General features: G+C 40.3%; 1 protein-coding gene across 6 annotated transcripts in view; it reads right to left on the bottom strand.

The window, feature by feature from the left end:
* ccdc181 (coiled-coil domain containing 181) overlaps positions 1-9,605 on the bottom strand; it is a 48,749-nt gene extending 39,144 nt beyond the window's left edge. For 4 of the 6 annotated variants that reach the window (XR_009511818.1, XM_059968321.1, XM_059968325.1 and 1 more), the window contains exon 1: positions 9,474-9,605. The gene's annotated coding sequence lies outside the window, so the exon portion shown is untranslated. The other 2 variants (XM_059968322.1, XM_059968323.1) reach the window with 2 other exon arrangements.
* Positions 9,606-19,391: the final 9,786 nt, after the last annotated feature.

Below are 19,391 nucleotides of genomic sequence, written 5' to 3' on the forward strand. Positions count from 1 at the left end.
TATCTTTCCAATAATTTTGCAAGCAAGGGCAAGACCTAAACATGTGAGTCAATGAAGCAACTTCAGAATGACATCTGTCACAGGTTGGATTAACATAAGATTAAAATCGAGCAAGTTTATTCTTGGACATGTGAGCCCTATGTACAACCTTAAAATGTATTGGGGCATGTTTAGCACAAATAGAAGAAGAATTGACTAATTGTAAAATTTTCTCCCACTGCTCAGTGGGTATAAGACAATGAAGTTCTTTTTCCCATTCCTTCTTAATTTTTTCTGATACTTCTGGCTGTATTTTCATGATCATATTATAAATGATGGCTACTAAACCCTTCTGGCAAAGATTCAGAGCTAGAATTTTTTCCGCAATGTCCATTGGACATAATTTCGGAAACGACTAACATATTATTCAAGAAATTTCTAACTTGCAAGTATCTAAAAAAAATGAGTTTTAGGCAAATGATATTTATTAGATAGCTGTTCAAAGGACATAAAACTGTTATCCAAAAATAGATCACGAAAACATGTTATACCTTTTGTTTTCCATAATACAAAGGCTTGATCCATAACAGAGGGCTGAAAAAAAAAGTTAGATATAATAGGGCTTGATAAGATAAACTTATTCAAGCCAAAGAATTTAGGAAATTGAAACCATATTCATAATGTATGTTTAACTATAGGATTAGTTATTTGTTTATTCAATTTAGATAAAGCAAAAGGAAGCGAAGATCCTAAAATAGAAAACAAAGAAAAGTCTTGTACAGATTTACATTCCAAATTTACCCATTGTGAGCAAACACTTAGGTATTCACTTGCATTTCATATTCCTCAAGTATCTCATTTGTTCCGTCCTTTCTATACCGGCTGTGCACCACCTCCTTCTTAACCAGGGCCTCGATTTCCCTTAAAAAAAACAAACATTCCATAAACCTGTTAGCCTAACTTTTTATTCTGACAGGATCGTACACACTCTGTACTCTCAAAATTTCACTTTTGAAGGTCTCCCACTTACTAAGTATAGTATCCACCCCTCTACCAAAAAGCAACCTATTCAAATCCACACTTGCCAGATCATTTCTGATATTATTAAACTTGGTTGTACTCCATTTTAGAATATCAACCCAAGGACCAGACCTATCCTTCATAATTATTTTGAAATCAGTAAATCCAAAGTATTCCTGTACACACACTTTTGGCACCTGCTCTGTCTCGTTCCCTAATAGAAGATCCAGTATTGCCCACCATTATATTGATCACTCATATGGACTTTATCCTATCCAGCCCTTTTACAGTATGTGAGTCCCAGTCAATATGTGGAAAATTAAATCATCTATTATCACAGCCTTATGTTCCTTGAAGCTGTCTACATCTACAAATCTTCTGCTCAAAATCCTGCTGACTAAAAGGTGCTCTATAACATAATCCCATGAATATAAGACCATAAGATATAGAAGCAGAAGTAGGCCATTCAGCCCATCAAATCTGCTCCACCATTCAACCATGGGCTGATCTAACTCTTCCAGTCATCCCACTCCCCTGTCTTCTCCCCATACCCTTTGATGCCCAGTCATTGGAGTTGTCCATTGCTGAGTGTTCAGATGGCCGAACTGAGATCCACATATTCTGGTGCAGTGTGGGCCTGAGTAAGTGGTGGCTGTGTTTTTTGGTTGGGTCTTTTGGTTTCTCATTCTCTCCTTTTGTAGCTGCTGTTTGTTCTCTTTGGCACAGAGGTCACTACATAGTCATCCCTTTCTTATTTCTCAGTTTTATCCATACAGCTTTAGTAGATGAGCCCTCAAGACCATCCTGTATGAGCATCGCAGTGACATTTTCCGAGTAGTAACACCACCCCTCCCCACTTTAATTCTTCCTGTACTGCCATGTCTAAATCAATGAAATCTCAGATTACTGAGCTGCCTGTTCTGTCCCTGCAACTAAGTCTCACTAATGGCTACAATGTCACAGTGCCATGTACAGAGCCATGCTCTAAGCTCATCTGCCTTACCTACAATACTTCTTGCATTGAAATAGATGCAACTGAGAACATTATTCCCACCGTGTTTAACCTTTCCATTCATGCCTTTATATGTAGGCTTACCAACATCTTTCCCCACAATCACACCATCTATCTGCCCTGGCACTTTGGTTCCCATCCCCCTGCACCTCTAGCTTAAACACCCCCCCCACCCCCAAATCAGAAGTAGCAAATCTTCCAACAAGGATCTTAGTCCCCGTTCAGTTCAGGTGCAAACCATCTTGTCTGTACAGATCCCACCTTCCCCGAAAGAGAGCACAAAGATCCAAAAATCTGAAGTCCTCCCTCATGTGCCATCTCCTTAGCCATGTGTTGAACTGTATGATCCTCCTATTTCTGGCCTCACTAGCACATGGCATGGGTAGCAATCCTGAAAGCAGAATCCTGGAGGTCCTGTCCTTTCACTTAATACCTAACTTCCTCCTCACCCTTTCTAATTATATCAGTGGCACCAATGTGGACCATGACATCTGGTTGCTCACCCTCCCACATAGGAATACTATGGACTCGATCAGAGATGCCCCTGACCCTGGCACCTGGGATGCAACATACTATCTGGGAATGTCATTCTTATCTACAGAACCTCCTGTTTCCCTAATCAATGAATCCCCTATTACCACTCCCCACCTCTTCTTCCCCATTCCCTCCTGAGTCACAGAGCCAGACTCAGTGCCAGAGACCTGACCGGTGTGACTTTCTTCTGTCAGGACCTTATCCCCAACAATATACAAAGCAGAATGGCCACAGGGGTACCCTTCTCTTTTGCCTATCCCATTTCCCTCTCCTGACGGTCACCTACCTACTTGTGTCCTGCACCTCGTCAATCAATCCCTCAGACTCCCAAGTTCACCCAGCTCCAGTTCCCTCATGTGATCTGCAAGAAGCTGCAGCTGGATGCACTTCTTGAGGATGTCGTCATCAGGGTCACTGGAGGTCTCCCCACATCCTGCAAGAGAAGCATTCCCCTGTCCTCCCTAGCATTCCTACTGCTCTTAATTGCACAATGAGGAAAGAAAGAAATTTACCTTAGCTTCAGTCTCTCCTCACTGCCGCCTCTTGAGCCAAGCCATCAAGTTCTGCATTTTAACACTGGCCCACTCACACTATGGCTACTCCCACAATGGCCACTCCACTTAAACTCTATTTATTTTTATTGACCCTTGCCAAGTGCCTAATTGTCTATTATTTAAAGCAAGAGCTTTAATACATTTGCACAAACATAAGCTGAACTCTACAGTATATTGTCAGTAGTTCTGTTATATGGATTTGAAAATGTTACAGTGTCAACAAAATAGATCACTAAAATATACAATTAATAGAACTAGCTTTCTCAAGCATTACCAGAAGACTTAGCTTAGTGAAGTAGGGATGTCAAAATATAAGTATTCCTTTGACTATGTTCCCTTTTTCTGTTTATTATTATTATTATTATTATTATTATTATTATTTTATTTTGATAAAATAGCAAGAAATGTATTATCAACTAACTGAACTAGTTATCTATATAAGTAAATACAGTATGCACGTGATATGAAAAAGCTACCAACTGTGAGTTTGTGAATCAAATGTGGTTAGCTAGTGTGAAGCTAGAAAATATTTAAGTGTCTGATTTATCAATATAGTGGTAGGTGCCTGGAATGCACCACCAGGAGTGGTTTGGATACAAATACAAAAGAGGCATTCCAGAGGATCATGACTTTACAGAAAATGGAAGGAGGGGATGGACATTGTGTAGGCAGGAGGGATTAGTTCCACTGGGTATTTGATTACCAATTTAACATCTTGGACTGAAGGGCCTGTTCCAGTGCTGTACTGTTCTATGTTCTAAAATCCCACCAGCAAGACCATATACACTCTACCTATAACATTTAAGAAATAAGTGGGAGGAAAAAAACTACGTTCATGAAAGCATATGTCATAAGACCATAAGACATAGGAGCAGAATTAGGCCATCTGGCCCATCGAGTCTGCTCCGCCATTCAATCATGGCTGATACTTTTTTTTCTCCTCCTCAACCCCAGTTCCCAGCCTTCTCCCCGTAACCTTTGATGCCATGTCCAATCAAGAACCTATCAATCTCTGCCTTAAATACACCCAACAACCTGGCCTCCACAGCTGCATGTCTTCACATCTCTGTTTTGAATGGATGCCCTCTATCCTGAGGCTGTGCCCTCTTGTCCTAGGCTATACCACCATCGGAAACATACTTTCCACATCAATCTAGGACTTTCAAAATTCGAAAGGTTTCAATGAGATCCACCCTCATCCTTCTGAATTCCAGTGAGTACAGATCCATCAAACGTTCCTCGTATGATAACCCTTTTATTCCTGGAATCTTCCTTGTGAACCTCCTCTGGACTCTCTCCAATGCCAGCACATCTTTTCTAAGATGAGGGGCCCAAAACTGTTCACAATACTCAAGGAGAGGCCTCACCAGAGCCTTTTAAAGCCTCAGCATCACATCCCAGCTCTTGTATTCTGGACCTCTGAAAATGAATGATAAGCGATGTGCTATAAAGACATTGACTTTTTTTGCATGGTTTATACAAGCCACTTGAATGCAAAAATTTAAATTTGCTGATGATACAGAGGTAGGTGGAAAAGGAAGGTGTGAGAAATGACAGAAGAAGGTTACAAAGATACATAGATCCATAGTTGATGAATTGTCAATTTTGGTAAGAACAATAAAAGTGAAGCACATTATTCCAATGATGAGAGACAATGGAAATCTGCAAAGCAATTGGATCTGCTGTCCAAGTACAGTATATGTGCAGATAATTTTGCAGACTAACAGAATGTTATTGTTTATTGTTAAGTGAACTGAATATATAACTAGGGAGGTTATACTTCACCTATATATGACAGTGGTGAGACCAATTGTATACAGTCAGGTCTCCTTCATTAAGGATGTTAATACATGGGAGAGGGGCTTTCGAAAACTCATGTCCTCAACATTTATTGCTCATTTTTTTTTGTATTTGCAGTTTGTTGTCCTTTGCACATTGATGGTGTGTCCATCCTGTTGGGGGCGGGTCTTCCATTGATTCCATTGTATTTCTTTGATTTACTGTGTGCCCACAGAATTACGAATCTCAGGGCTGTATATAGTGACGTATACAGTGTGTACTTTGATAATAAATTTACTTAGAACTTTCTTTAATGCTGGTTTGGGTGAGATGAAAGGAAGGCATGAGCAGAGTAAGTGTATATGCTTTGAATTTTGAATTTGAGAAGGACTTGATTAAAACATACAAGATCCTGATGAGATGGGTGGGGAGCAGATATATTGTAACTTTCATAATCTCAGATACTTGTAAAATGCTTCAATAATTAAGAACTTTTTTAAAAAGTTCCAGCATTTTGAAATTAGAATATTTGCATACTAGGGTCACATAAACAGCATTCAGTTTTAGTGATGTTACTAAGTGACAAGTATTTCGAAGACTATTGTGTGAGCTTTCAAGTTCTTCATTGTAGGTACTTGAGAAGTAATCAGAACCTCTTAACTGTCTCAGAATTGTCAACTCTTTATTTCCCGTCATAGATGCTGCCTGACCTGTTGAGTTCATTGAGTATTTTGTGTGCCTAACACTAGCAGAGAACTCTCTCAGACCTAAACTGAGTCTAGGCTGAGTCTTGACATCAGAACCTGCTTACAAAGGCCTGACAAGAAGTATGCTTCAATAACTGCCAAAAAACTTATTAACAATAAGAGGATATGAAGTAGAACAAAACAGAAGGCAGCCATAATTTCTACAAAAATCGAGATGATAGAGACTGCAGATGCTGAAACCTAGAGCTAAAAGCAAGCTGTTTGACAAACTCAACAGGTCAGGCAACACCAGCAGAGTCAAAGTGATAGTCAAAACCCTGCATCAGGACTGAAAATTTAAAGAGGAGATTGCCACTACAATGAGGGAAAGGAACGGGTGAGGCAGGAGCAGGCAAGTGATAGGTAGAACCAAGCAAGCAGAGGTTGATGTGCAGATGGAATGAAGTGGGTGGGGGGGGGGGGGAAGGGAAGGATGGAGATGTTAACAGAGGTTGTGAGATGATTAAATGGAGACCACAAAGGGCAGCAGAAAGGGAGGCGATGAGTGGAAACAGATATTGGAAGGATGGTGAGCAGGTGGGAACAGTAGGGCTAGGAATAGGGAGTCCAGTGGATCGTGTGTGGGGATGGGGGGGGGGGGGAGTGATAGAGGGAGGACCAGGTGGGGACAGGTTAAGGGAAAGGCAACATAGAACTGGGCGAGTTGGGAGAAGGATGAACGTGATAGGACCTGGGTGGATTGATCAGAGCAGCAGATGGGAGTTGGTTTCATGAAATTGGAGAATTCAATGTTCATGACATTGAACATTCTACTCAGAATATAACCTGATTGCCCTCATGTTTACATTTGTCAGTGAAGGAGGCTGAGGATGAACAGGCAGAGGTGGGAATGAGGAGGAGAACTGAAGTGAGTGTAACTGGGAAATCAAGGTGACCAGTATGGACAGAGCAAAGTGGTTCAGTCTAGTCTGCATTTGGTCTCACAGATATAAAGGAGGCCACGTCAAGACCATCAAATGCAATAGACAAGTTTGGAGGAGGTGCACATGAACTTTTGCCTCACCTGGAAAGTCTGTTTAGATCCTGGACGGTGATGACAGAAGGTTAGGAACAAGTGTAGTACTTCCTTTCAATTTTGAACAATTTTTATAGATGTGTCGTGGAAAGTACAGTATAATGACTGGTTGTATCCTGGCCTGGTATGGAAACACCACTGCCTTTGTACAGAAAATCCTACAAAAAGTAGTGGACATGGCCCAGCCCATCACAGGTAAAGCCCTCCCCACCACTGAACACATCTACACAGAGCATGGGAACAGGAAACCAGCATCCTTCAGGGACCCTAACCATCTAGGCCGTACTCTCTTCTTACTGCTACCATCAGGAAGAATGTACAGGAGCCTCAGGTACACAGCACCAAGTTCAGGAACAGTTATTATCCTTCAACCATCAGACTCTTGAACCAGAGGGGATACTTTCACTCACCCCATCACTGAACAGTTCCCATAACCTGTAGATTCACTTTCAAGGACTTTTGTCATCTCACAATCATGGAGGGGAGGCAGGTTTCCATGCTGTGCTGAGCTGCGTCCACAACTCTCTGCAGTTTCTTGTGATCACGGTGCATGCCAATGATGCATCCAGATAGGATGCTTTCTATAGTATACTGATAAAAATTGGCAAGTATCAACAACAAGCCAAATGGCTGGTGAGCTTACTTGGCCATGGTGTCTATGTGGCAATCGATGATGTTCACTCTTAGGAACTTGAAGCTCTCAGCCCTCTCAACCCCAGCACCACTGATGTAGATGTGTACCATCTCCCTTCCTGAGGTCAGTGACCAGCTCTTTTGTTTTGCTGACATAGAGGGAGAGGTTGTAGTCATGGCACCACACTCTGTCTCCTTCCTGTACTCAGTCTCACTGATATTTGAGATACAGCTCATCTGTAAACGTGTAGATGGAGCAAGAGCAGAATCTGGTCATGCGACTTGTGGGTGCACCAGTACTGAGAATATCATGGTGATGGTGTTGCTGCCTATCCTTACTGACCAGTCTGTTCATCAGGAGGTGCAAGGAAAGGACAATACCGTTTTGATTTTAAAGGCACTGAGAACATTTAAGTCAACAGGAAAAAAAATGCACAATTTCATGACCTTTTCTGTACCTTCAGGATATCCCAAAATAACTTGCTTTTGAAATGTTGGAATTTTAAAAGTGCAACTGCCAATTGGACAAAACAAACAATCCTAGACAACAATGTAATGACCAGGTAATTGTTGTGGAACAATTACCATAGAAACAGGCCATTCAGCCCAAACAGTCTATAATCACCATGTAAGGTAGTTCCATTTGCCTGTGTTTGGTAGTACCTCTAAACCATTCCCATTCATGTACCTGTCCAAGTACCTTTTTAATATTATTGATGTACCTGTGTCAGCTTATTCCACACACTGACCATCCTCTTGGTGAAAACATTGCCCTTTGGGTCCTTATTGAATTTCTCCCCTCTCAACTTAAACCTGGATTCCCCAGTACTGAGGAAAAGACTGCATGTACCCCATGTTTCTCACAAACTTATATATCTCTCTAAATGATAAATGGTCATTCTCCTATCAGGCATGCTATTCCTGTACTGATGTTGATTAAGGTATAAATACTGAACAGGAACCAAGGAATAATTCATCACACTTAATCAAACTGGTGGTGTAGGATCTTCTCTGCCCATTCCTGAAAGGACACAGCCATAATTTAACATCTCATCTCCAAAAGTGCAGCTCTCTCTCAGTTTTGTGTTCAAGTCACAAAGGCGATTTCCACCGTCAATAACGGCTATTAAAAACTTAAACAATCTGTACTGAAAAGACATATTATAGAACGTTTGCATATTTGAAAGGCAAAAGAACTTGAGTGATGAAAATTATTTTTCAAAAGCAAAGCTGTCATTGTGTTCAATGCAAAGATCTGAATGACGCAGTATTCCTGTTGGATAGACAAATATAACAAGCTAACAACAGCAAGTTAAGTGACAGTGATGATTGGGAAGGAATGATGAAGGATCAGACAGAGGAAGATAAAAAAATCACATCTAGAAACTAAAAAATGACACATGGTAGTTCCATCTAAATTTAACTTCTTAAATGTTCATGTGATTATAACTATCGATGACTATTTTTATGCGGTAAACGGATGGATATTTGTTTAAACTTTCAAATGATTTCGCTGGCAATTATCCACTTCTCAAACTTAATACCTATATGTTTGCTTATAATTATTGTAAAATAATTGCACACAATAAATTGTTATAATGAGAACTACGTTATTCTCTAAAAGCGTAAATTCAAAAAATGTGAAATATGCTATTCCCTAAAATTGAGAGTGGAAGAAGTACCCCAGTCTCCCGCATCCATCGCACCGTTTTGTATTAATCCCATCTCCTTTGACTTCATTAACATCTAAAACATATAAATATCAACTCAACAGCCTGAAACAGTTATTTGATAACCACACAATATTCTTCTTCTATGTATTTTGAAGATTATCAAACATCCAACAGTATCACCTGTTTTAAAGCAGTCAACGATCAAAGAGAAGCCGAGGAAGCTTATTAATAATTAAATAGTCCTTTAAAAATTCAAAAAGGATCGCTCTTTTTCATAATTGAAATCATTTGTACGCGACACTGATTTTGTTTTTGTTACAGTGGCTGCATCGTCAGATTCAAATCCATCGCTTCGTGCGTCGGGTGCTGACGAAGCCGGCGGATGGTTCAGACCTGAAACACCGCGGCTCCAGAGTGTTTTCTATTTTCTCCCCAGCGGGTACTGGGCCACCGTGTTGTCGGCCACAGGCCGTGCACAGCACCAGATGGTATAGCTCCTCCTCCTACCTGTTCATGGCGACCTGACCCAGCTCGGCCGTCCCCACCGCGGCTTCACAGCGCATTCTCTTCGCCACGAGTGCCGCAAGCCGGCCCAGGTTGCCGCAACGACCGTCGCTAGGCAACGGAAACAACTACCGAGTCATGTGACGGATGAATTGCTTAGTCCGGGTTTACCCGCCGCCAAGGCGCGCTGGTACCTGCCCTTCGCAGTACGTCTCATTGGACAATGGCAGAAACTTGGCGACCTGTTGTAAAAAAAGAATGATGCACACTGAATTAATTCAGCTGTAAAACAACAATGCCATTGGGGTTCCTTATCGGAGTAATATATGAGGAAATAAGGCCTGCCTGTGCACAATTATAGCAGCCTTAAATGCAACCCCCTTTATATGTGCTTATAGAACATTACAGCACAGAAACAGGCCTTTTGGCCCTTCTTGGCTGTGCCGAACCATTTTTCTGCCTAGCCCCACTGACCTGCACCTGGACCATATCCCTCCATACCCCTCTCATCCATGTACCAAGTTTTTCTTAAATGTTAAAAGTGAGCCCGCATTTACTACTTCCATCTGACAGCTCATTCCACACTCCCACCAATCTGTGTGAAGAAGCCTCCCCTCCCCCCCCCCCATGGTCCCTTTAAACTTGTCCCTAAAAGCATTTTAAGTGTCAGACCTACTACCACTATATCTGCTTGATCTTGGCAACTACCCCTCTCGTGTAAATAAAAACCTGCGTGGTACACCCTACACCCTCTTCAAGCATCCCCCCCCCCTTAAATCAATGCTTTCTAGCCAGAAATTAACAAACACTAGAAAATCCAAAGATGCTGGAAATCCAAAACAACACACACAAAATGCCTGAACTCAGCAGGCCAGCCAGCATCCGTGGAAAAGAGTAAGCAGAAGGGCCTTGGCCCAAAAAGTTGACTCTTCATGCTCTTCCATAGATGCTGCCTGAATTCCTCCAGCATTTTGTATGTTGCTTTAATGTAAAGTGGTCCTAATTGCAATAGCATTAAATAGGCAAGTCAAGCAAGGTCAAAAGGTGAGGATAATGGAATCAAACGTGAGGTGTAAAGACACTGATGAGAAGACGCAAGAAGAAACAGCAACTACAATAGACAACCCTTTTCTGTAATTAAGATAGATTATGGATATTCTGTAATTTCACCTCAATTTCAAATATTACATTATTTCCAGCACCCTCTCAGTTCATAATGATACGCTTCTCTGCAATCTCCAAAATAACAGAAGATCTGAAAACACTCACCAGGTCAGGCAGCATCTGAGGAAAGAGAAACAGAGTTAATGTTTCAGATGGAACACCTTGTGTCAGAGGATTTTAAGGAGCTGAAACATTAATTAGTTAATTTTCTATGGAGAGGGTATGGTATATGATGTATCAATGAGCAAAAACAAGATTGAAGAGAAATGCATTAATGTGGGAAATGATAAAGTGACTTAAAAAGGATAGAAAGTGCTAATCCCATAATAATTTGGCAGGTAAGGCTGGGATTACAACAATAAACGTCTAAAGGCTCAGTTTCTGAAAATGCAAAACATTTAAAACAAAAGCAATGAAAAAAAGCACAAAATAAATAAGTATCAACACACACACAAAATGCTAGTAGAACACAGCAGGCCAGGCAGCATCTATAGGGAGAAGCGCTGTTGACGTTCCGGGCCGAGACCCTTCCATAGGCTTCTCCCTATAGATGCTGCCTAGCCTGCTGTGTTCTACCAGCATTTTGTGTGTGTTGTTGTTTGAATTTCCAGCATCTGCAGATTTCCTCGTGTTTGCTCGCTAAATTGATAAGTATGATAAGTTTTGTAGAGAAATGGCTTCATGATTTAATATAGTGAAATCTTAATATTGAAGAGTACACAACATATTGAAGGCATAAGCACCAGAGATTCTGTAGTTGCCAGAAATTCAAAGTAACACATACAAAATGCTGGAGGGTTTCAGCAGGTCAGGCAGTGTCTATGGAGTGAAATTAAAAGTCAATGTTTCAGGATATTCTGAAGCCTGGAAAGCAAGGAAATAGTGAAGGAAATGGCCCTGTTGGTTAATGATGGTCTTAACAGAAAAGAGAAGAAATGTCTAAATTGAGAAAAGCAAGTTATGGAAGTGGTTTAGATGGAGACGGAATATAATAAAAGCAAGAACTCGCTTATGCAGTCAGCACACGGGAAGACAGAGGTGATACTAAGCAAGATATTGAAGCTGCAGGCTGCTAATGTCATGCTGTATCTTTGGTTCCAAACACAGGATCACACAGAGACTCAGAAGGGTTAAACAAAACTAAGAATTTTATTAACAAAACAAAATGGTTGGACCACAAGATCATAGATAATTCAGCCAGAACTTCACTAGGCAAGGTTTAGGGCAACCAAGCCAATGATGGAGTTAGCACTGCCCCTTTAAACACACTTCATGGCACGAAAGACTCTGTGCCCAGCTGACAAAAACCCAGACTAATAACAGGGTTACAAGTAATTATTCTAAGTCAAAAGTTCAAGGATACTTAATCAGACACCTGCAAACTCTCGGAGAATTAACTGCAAGTATTCAAGGACAATTGCAAATTTAATCTAAACCAGAGAAGATCAAACAATAACACATAAAAAAGTCCTAAGTGCAACAATACAGATAATTATAATTACTAAAACGCAGAGAACACAGAGAAAAACAATGGCAAATAGCCCAGAACCCTCAGAATACTCTATCGATGACCTGAGGTCATGACAGATAAGCCGTCGGGTCCTTGTGGACTTCATCTTTGAGTCTTAACAGAAGTGGCAAATGAGATATTAGATGTGATGGTTTTAATTTTGGAAAGTTTCCTAGGTTGAAGGAGGTTCCATTACAAAAGAAAATAATGAAAGGAGCTACGTTACTCAAAAAGGGATTGGAATTGGTGGAGGGAAACAGAACAGGGAATTTCAGGCCAGTGTTAAATGCTATTATTAAAGATGTTATATTTTAATGTAAGGAGCCGATCCAATAAAGTAGATGAACTGAAAAAGCTTTAAGGAACACATAGAAATACAATATTGATGCCATCACCGAGACAGGCATGACAAGTGGGCAGGACTGGAAACTCAATATCCTGGGGTGTAACCTTTAAGGCAAGACACAAGGGGGTATAAGGGATATGGTTGGATGGTACTTTTAGTCAAGGAATTCATTATCTCATAACTGAGTGGGGATATTATACAAAGCTCTTCAAATACGAACAAAAATGTTATTTTGCTGTGGCTGTTATACAGTCCTTCTAACAATCAACAGAAGATAGAGAAACAGATATGCAGAGAGAGGCAAAGTGATGTGATTAAAAATAGGGTTATAGTACTAAAAACATTTTGAAATAGACCCATCAAGCATCCTCCGCCATTCAAAAAGATCATGGCTGATCTGACCATTGACTCATCTCCACCTGCCTGCCTTTTCCCCATAACCTTACTATGCAAAAGTCTATCCAACCTTGTCTTAAATATACTTACTGAGGTAGCCTCCCCTTTTTCATTGGGCAGAGAATTCCACAGATTCACCATTCTTTGGGAAAAACAGTTCTTCTTCACCTCCGTCATAAATTTACTCCCCCGAATCTTGAGGCTATATCCCCTAGTTCTAGTCTTACCTACCAGTGGAAACAACTTTCCTGCCTCTATCTTATCTATTCCTTTCATAATTTTATACGTTTTTATAAGGCTTCCTCTCATTCTTCTGAATTCCAGTGAGTACAGTCCCAGGTGACTCAATCTCTCCTCACATTCTAACCCCCTCATCTCTGAAATCAACCTGGTGAACCTCCTCTGCACTGCCTCCAAAGCCAGTACATCCTTCCTCAAGTAAGAGACCAGAACAGCACACAGTACTCCAGATGCGGCCTCACCAGTACCCTGTACAGTTGCTGCATAACCCCCCCCCCCCCCCCGCTCTTAAAACCAATCCCTCTAGCAAAGAAGGCCAACATTCCATTTGACTTCTTGATAGCCTGTTGCACCTGCAAACCAACCTTTTGCGATTTATGCATAAGCACTCCCAAGTCCTTCGGTACAGCAGCATGCTGTAATCTTTTACCATTTAAATAATAATCTGATCTTCCATTTTTCCTTCCAAAGTGGATGAACTCGCATTTACCAACATTGTACTTCATCTGCCAGACCCTTACCCACAATTACCCCTATAATAACTGGGAATGCCTGATCATAAAAGGCTCAGACTGGTCAGAATTGTTGATATATGCCCAAAAAAGTTTTGTGATTGAAGAGATATAAAGACAAACCAACATAGGAAGGGGGTATTACTGAATATCTTGAGTCAAGTGTAGGGAATATCAGTGGATGGGGCATTTTGGAGAAAGTGACCATTAATCCGTATATTTCAAAATGGTTGTGAGAAAGATAGGAATCGACCAGGAACAAAGATCTTAATTTGGGTTAAGGCCAATTTCATTAAAGTAAAACCTGGAAAAGGTAGATTCAGAGGCACTTAAAGATTTAGAGAGAAGATTAGTTTTATTTGTCACAAGTACATAGAAAAAGACAGTGAACTCGATTGTTTACAATAATCAAATCAGTGATGATTGTGCTGTACAGCTCGCAAGTGTCACCACACTTCCAACGCCAACATTGCACGCAATGTCCCTAACCCAGAGATCTTTGGAGTATGGAAAGAAACTGGAGCACCTGGAGGAAACCCACCTGGTCACAGGGAGAATGTAGAAACTCCTTACAGACAGCACAGTAACTGAACTTCGATCTCACAGATGTCTGCTCTAAAATGATGCACTAACTGCTATGCTTCTATGTTGCCCAGCTATCTTTGCACAACGGGAAAGCACTTAAAGGAGCAATAGTAGAAATTCCGGAACAATATGTTCCTGTAATGGTGAATGACAAGTACAGAAAACTCTGGATCTTGATGGATATCAATATTAGATAAAGAGAAAAAAGGTTGAGGGAGGCATGAAATGTTGGGTGATGCTCAAAAAGGAAATTAAGAAGACAAAGAGAGGTCATGAAATATTGCTGGCAGACAGGATTGAGGTAAATCCAAAAGCTTTGTATAAGTGCATTTAGGATGAAAATAAATAAGCAGGAAAAGAGTAAGGCCTGTGAAGGACAATAGGTGCAACTTGTACATGGAGTTAGGAGGTCTAGGTAAGATCCTAAATGAATATGTCTCATCCGTCTTCACTAAGGAATTAAACTTTGTAGTTGAGGAACTCAGTGAAGCAGTAAGGGAAATTCAAGTGTAAGCCTCAGCAGAGGTCTAGATCCCTAGATCTTGATGAGATCTTTTTTAGCCTGTTAAGGACAAAGATTGCTGGGACTCTGGCTGAGATTTTTAAATCTTCATGAGTCACAAGTGAGGTATGGGATGAATGGAGAACGGTAAATGTGGTTCCCCCTTTTCAAGAAGGGCAGCAGGGTAACAAGAGTGGCAATTACAGCCCTCTGAGCTTGGCATCAATAACGGGGCAGTTACAGGGAAAAAACCTGAGGGTCATGGTTAATGATCAAGTGGAAAAGCAGAGACTATTTAAGGACAGTGAATTTGGCATTGTCCAGGCAGATCTTGCCTGATTGATCAGTTTGAGGTTTTTGGGACTAACAACGTACATTGATGAGTGCAGTAGACATGGTTCACATGGACTTCAGTAAGGCCTTCAACAAGGCCCCAAAAATGAGACTAATTCAAAAGGCCCAGGCCCATGGGATCCAGGGAAAGTTAAATCCATAATTGCTTGGAAGAGGGTGATAATGTAGGGTTGTTTTTGTGATTGGATGCCTGTGACAAGTAGAGTTCCACAGTGATTAACACTGGGACTCTTGCTGTTTGCAATATACTTCAGTGATTTTGGTTGTGCATATAGGAGAAATTATCAAAGTTGCAGATTGGTGGAATTGTGTCTTAGCTACAGGATGATATTAATATATTGATAAAATGGTCTGAGAAAGGGCAGATGGAAGTTGATCCTGATAAATGAGAGGTGACGGGAGTAGCGTACATCATGAATAGTATGGTCCTAGGAAGTACTGAGTAAGAGGGACCTTGGAGTGTAAGTCCAAAGAAACCTGAAGGTGGCAGCACCAATAGAAAGCATGGTTTTGAAGGCATGTGGGATATTGGCCTTCATTTATTGGGGCAATGAATACAAGAACTGGGAGATTATGCTCCAATTTTACTAAAGACTGGTTGGAGCTCAGCTGGATTATTGCAGTCAGTCTGTTCAGCACACTATGGTAAAGATATGATAGTGCTGGAGGTTTACCTGGACTGGAGCATTTTGGTTAAGCATAGGGGCCGGAGAGGTTAGGTATGTTTTCCCTGTGTTGGAGAAGGACGAGGAGGAGATATGATGAGAGGTACAGGTTTAGTAATCATCAGGAAACTTTTCATTTTATCAGAGATGAATAAAACTAGAGGACATACATTTTGGATAAAGAGCCAAATAATCTGAGGGGGATGTTTTTCACCAGGAGTGTGGTGAACACTTGAAATGCATTGCTGGGGAGAATATTTGAGGCAGAATTACTGGGAACATTTAAGAAGTGTCTAGATGAGTTCTTAGATCAGCCAGTCATAGAATGCTAAAGACCGAATGCTGGGACGCCCACCTAAACAGGTCTAAGTTGCAGCTGGATGACCTGCTCAGTGAAAGAGGTAATGTGTTCCATCTATGTGGTGAACTACGTATACCTGTCTGGACACGCCCCCCCCCCCCCACTGCTGACTGCTCCTGTGGCTCCTCCCATAGACCCCGGTATAAAGGAGATTGGAGGCACAGCCCCAGCCTCAGTCTCCAAGACAAGATGTTGTGTGGTGGTCACTTGCTGCTTGTTCTTTCTTCCAGCCAATAAAAGCCTATATCTCGCCTCATGTCTCCGAGAGTTATTGATGGTGCATCCATCTATAACACGCAAACTTGCTGGTCCCCCAACAAAAACAACTCTGCAAGATTGAGTGTAGATGACTGGCACACTCCAAGGAGTATATTCTGTGGGTCAGGCTAAAACAAAGTTTGGCTTGTGTTAGGTACTGACAGAGTGAGGTTTGCTGTGTAATGCCAGTCTGCCCAGTGTGAAAGATGAGGCCTATATGGTGCTTTAATCTTGTGGAAGTATTGATATATAAAATGTTGCCCATGCTCATATAAATGCCAAAAGTATTCTGCAGAAAAAAATGCAGACACAATTATGTCAAATTTTGATGAAATCGGGTTTTTCTGGAAATAAAAGCAAAGACTTTCTTGTGCTATACTTGCTTTAAAAACCTTTTTTCCCTTTTTATCTATCAGCTTTTGGTTCCAATCCATATGAATCAGATCCTTCTTCAACTCAATATCATTACCTTCCTTGTTTTTCCATAATAATGCAAAACTTAGTCTTTTGACTACAGAAACCAGTCCCATTTGCCACTTGTCCAGAAGCTGTACTACATCCTTCCTCACAGGTCTGAAACTATACTGACCATTCATACACATTTCTGGAATTCTCCCCCTCATTTTGTTAGAGAGAAAATATTACAGTCTGTGGGAATCAGAAAGCAGCAATGGAGATCACTATGCAAAATCAAATTCAAAGGCTTCAGGAATTATAAATGATTTTGCTAGAATGGTATTAAACATAAGGGTTTAATTTATATGGTAAAATCAGAGAATTACAGGAAGGTTTATTAGCTGTATTCAACACTTTTGGTTGGATAAAGTACATGCCTGTTTTCTCTGGTTATTTGAAGTCAGTGGCTAAAGATCCAGAGGCAAACTGAAGACCTATTTGATGTAGTCAATTGTAAGGACCTGGAAGGTACTGTGAAAGGACGATGGAAACAGAATCAGCAATAACATTCAACTAAGATTAGGTAAGAACTTGCTGAGACATTTTATAATAACTTGCAGAAAGAACAGATAATTGAGACAAATTAGGTCACTTTCAGAAGTCAGCACAGGCATATGGACCAAATGGTTTCTTTTGTACTGTATTGTTTTATAATTATAATATTTTAATATTGAAGTATTTTAACAATATTAATATTATAATTATAGAACTTTTTCTTACTATCACAATCAAGCCTTTTAAAAAATCAGGTATCTAATGACACGCAGAAGTGCAGTTTAACTTTAGCTTTGACAGTGGACCAGAAATATATACATAGTGGCCAAAACTGAAAAATAAAATTAATACCTCCTAGAGGTATTTCATAACTTTGTCAAAGTGATTCCTATGTTTCAAAATGTAGGAGGCTAAGAAGCACCACAATAACTCACTTATGCAAAATCATTCTGCTTCGCAATATAACCAGAGGGGGAATAAAATGTTTATTTGTTCAGCTTCGGGTTTAAGGCTTAAGGATGTGACATAAGCTCAAAACTTTTTAAGCACTTGATTCTTAAAATGATTTATTTATTTAGTTCTTAGTATATTTGTAAAGTGTGAAAGAATGCCGTTCAGATTCAAGCACTGTTCTGTTTTCCTTTCTCAGACATTATCATGACTAATTGTCATGGGAAATTTTTGGTGAGGATCAAATAGTTGCATTGGAAAAATGCCAGTGATGGTACCACTGAAAGCACATATCATTAGCACATTTTCATTAATCTAATATCATTCATTTTTAAATTGTCATTGAAGGATAACGTCTGCATGTATAATGGAACTTATATATGTAAACAAGCCATAGTGTAATATTGCTCATTATTCAGAAAAGGTGAAACAGCAGAATCAATACTGGTATATCCATTATCTGCAAAACATTTGTACGTAAATGGCACTTTTGATGAAAATTTATAAGAACAGAACAGATAAGAACAGAATGAATGATTTTTAAGTGGAAACTGAATTACGTATCTGTAGCCTCAGCAGAAATTCAGTAAAATTCCAGGAAGGGAGTTGTCTTTCGATATTTCCATCGATTTCCCTTCCATGCACGATGATAGGGTGAACTCATTCAGAAATTTCCAGTGTGTAGGTTTTAACTCCCAGGCTGATAAAAATGTCAATTAAAGTTGTAGGTAAAAATTAGAGGTATGGGAGATTAAAATGGCAGTTGGTTTTATATGCATTCTTGCCTCGCTTTCATTTAATATTATATCTGCTCGGTTTTCACAGCTTCCATCTGCTTGCTTCAGGTAGTTAAAACCATTGTTGAATATAAAATATATTTTTCTTCTTGGGAATTAAAACAAACTTCCTCTCTAGTTTTCTGGGCTCTTAGGTGACTGATGGCAATTTGAAACTGCATTTTCTTCCATATATGGGGCAAGTGGTGATGGAAGGGAAGGTGGGTGGGCATTATCTGAGGCACTGGGCTCATGTGGGACCTCCACATGCTCAAAATGCTTAGCTATGAGATTCTCACTTCCTTTTCCTCCTGTCTGACTTTTCATGAACCAGAGATACCCAGCAGTCAATGGGGATGCTGTACTTCTTCAAGATGGCTTTGAGCACATTGTTTAATCTTTTCCTCTTTGTGCCTGGCAAGTTTTTTTTCTGTAAAACAGCACAAAGTGGAATATCTATTTCATGAGCTGGTGTTGGTCAGGACAATGGTATAAGCTGACTGAATGTAACCAGGTCCTCAATGCCACGGATAGTGGTCTGAGAGAAGGCACTGACATTGTCTGTGAATTTGGAGAGTTTTATAGGAAACACATTGATATTTTTTCTTGTGGTTGGAGATGCCTGCTGAAAATGAGTTCGGTTCTAGGAAGCATGTGGCTGAACAGGATTCATAGCTGTTAAAAGACCATGAGTTTTGGCCAGTCTGAGGTCTTGACCTTCAATATTCTTTTCCACAATTATTCAAAAGCTGTACTGGTGTATTGAAGGTATGGTGAATTTTACCTTTAATACCGGTCTTCATCAAGAGCTGGTTCCTGAGATGTGTAAAGTTGTTCAAAATGTCCAAGTT

Source organism: Hypanus sabinus, chromosome 4 (assembly GCF_030144855.1).
Source record: "Hypanus sabinus isolate sHypSab1 chromosome 4, sHypSab1.hap1, whole genome shotgun sequence".
Lineage (NCBI taxonomy): Eukaryota > Metazoa > Chordata > Chondrichthyes > Myliobatiformes > Dasyatidae > Hypanus > Hypanus sabinus.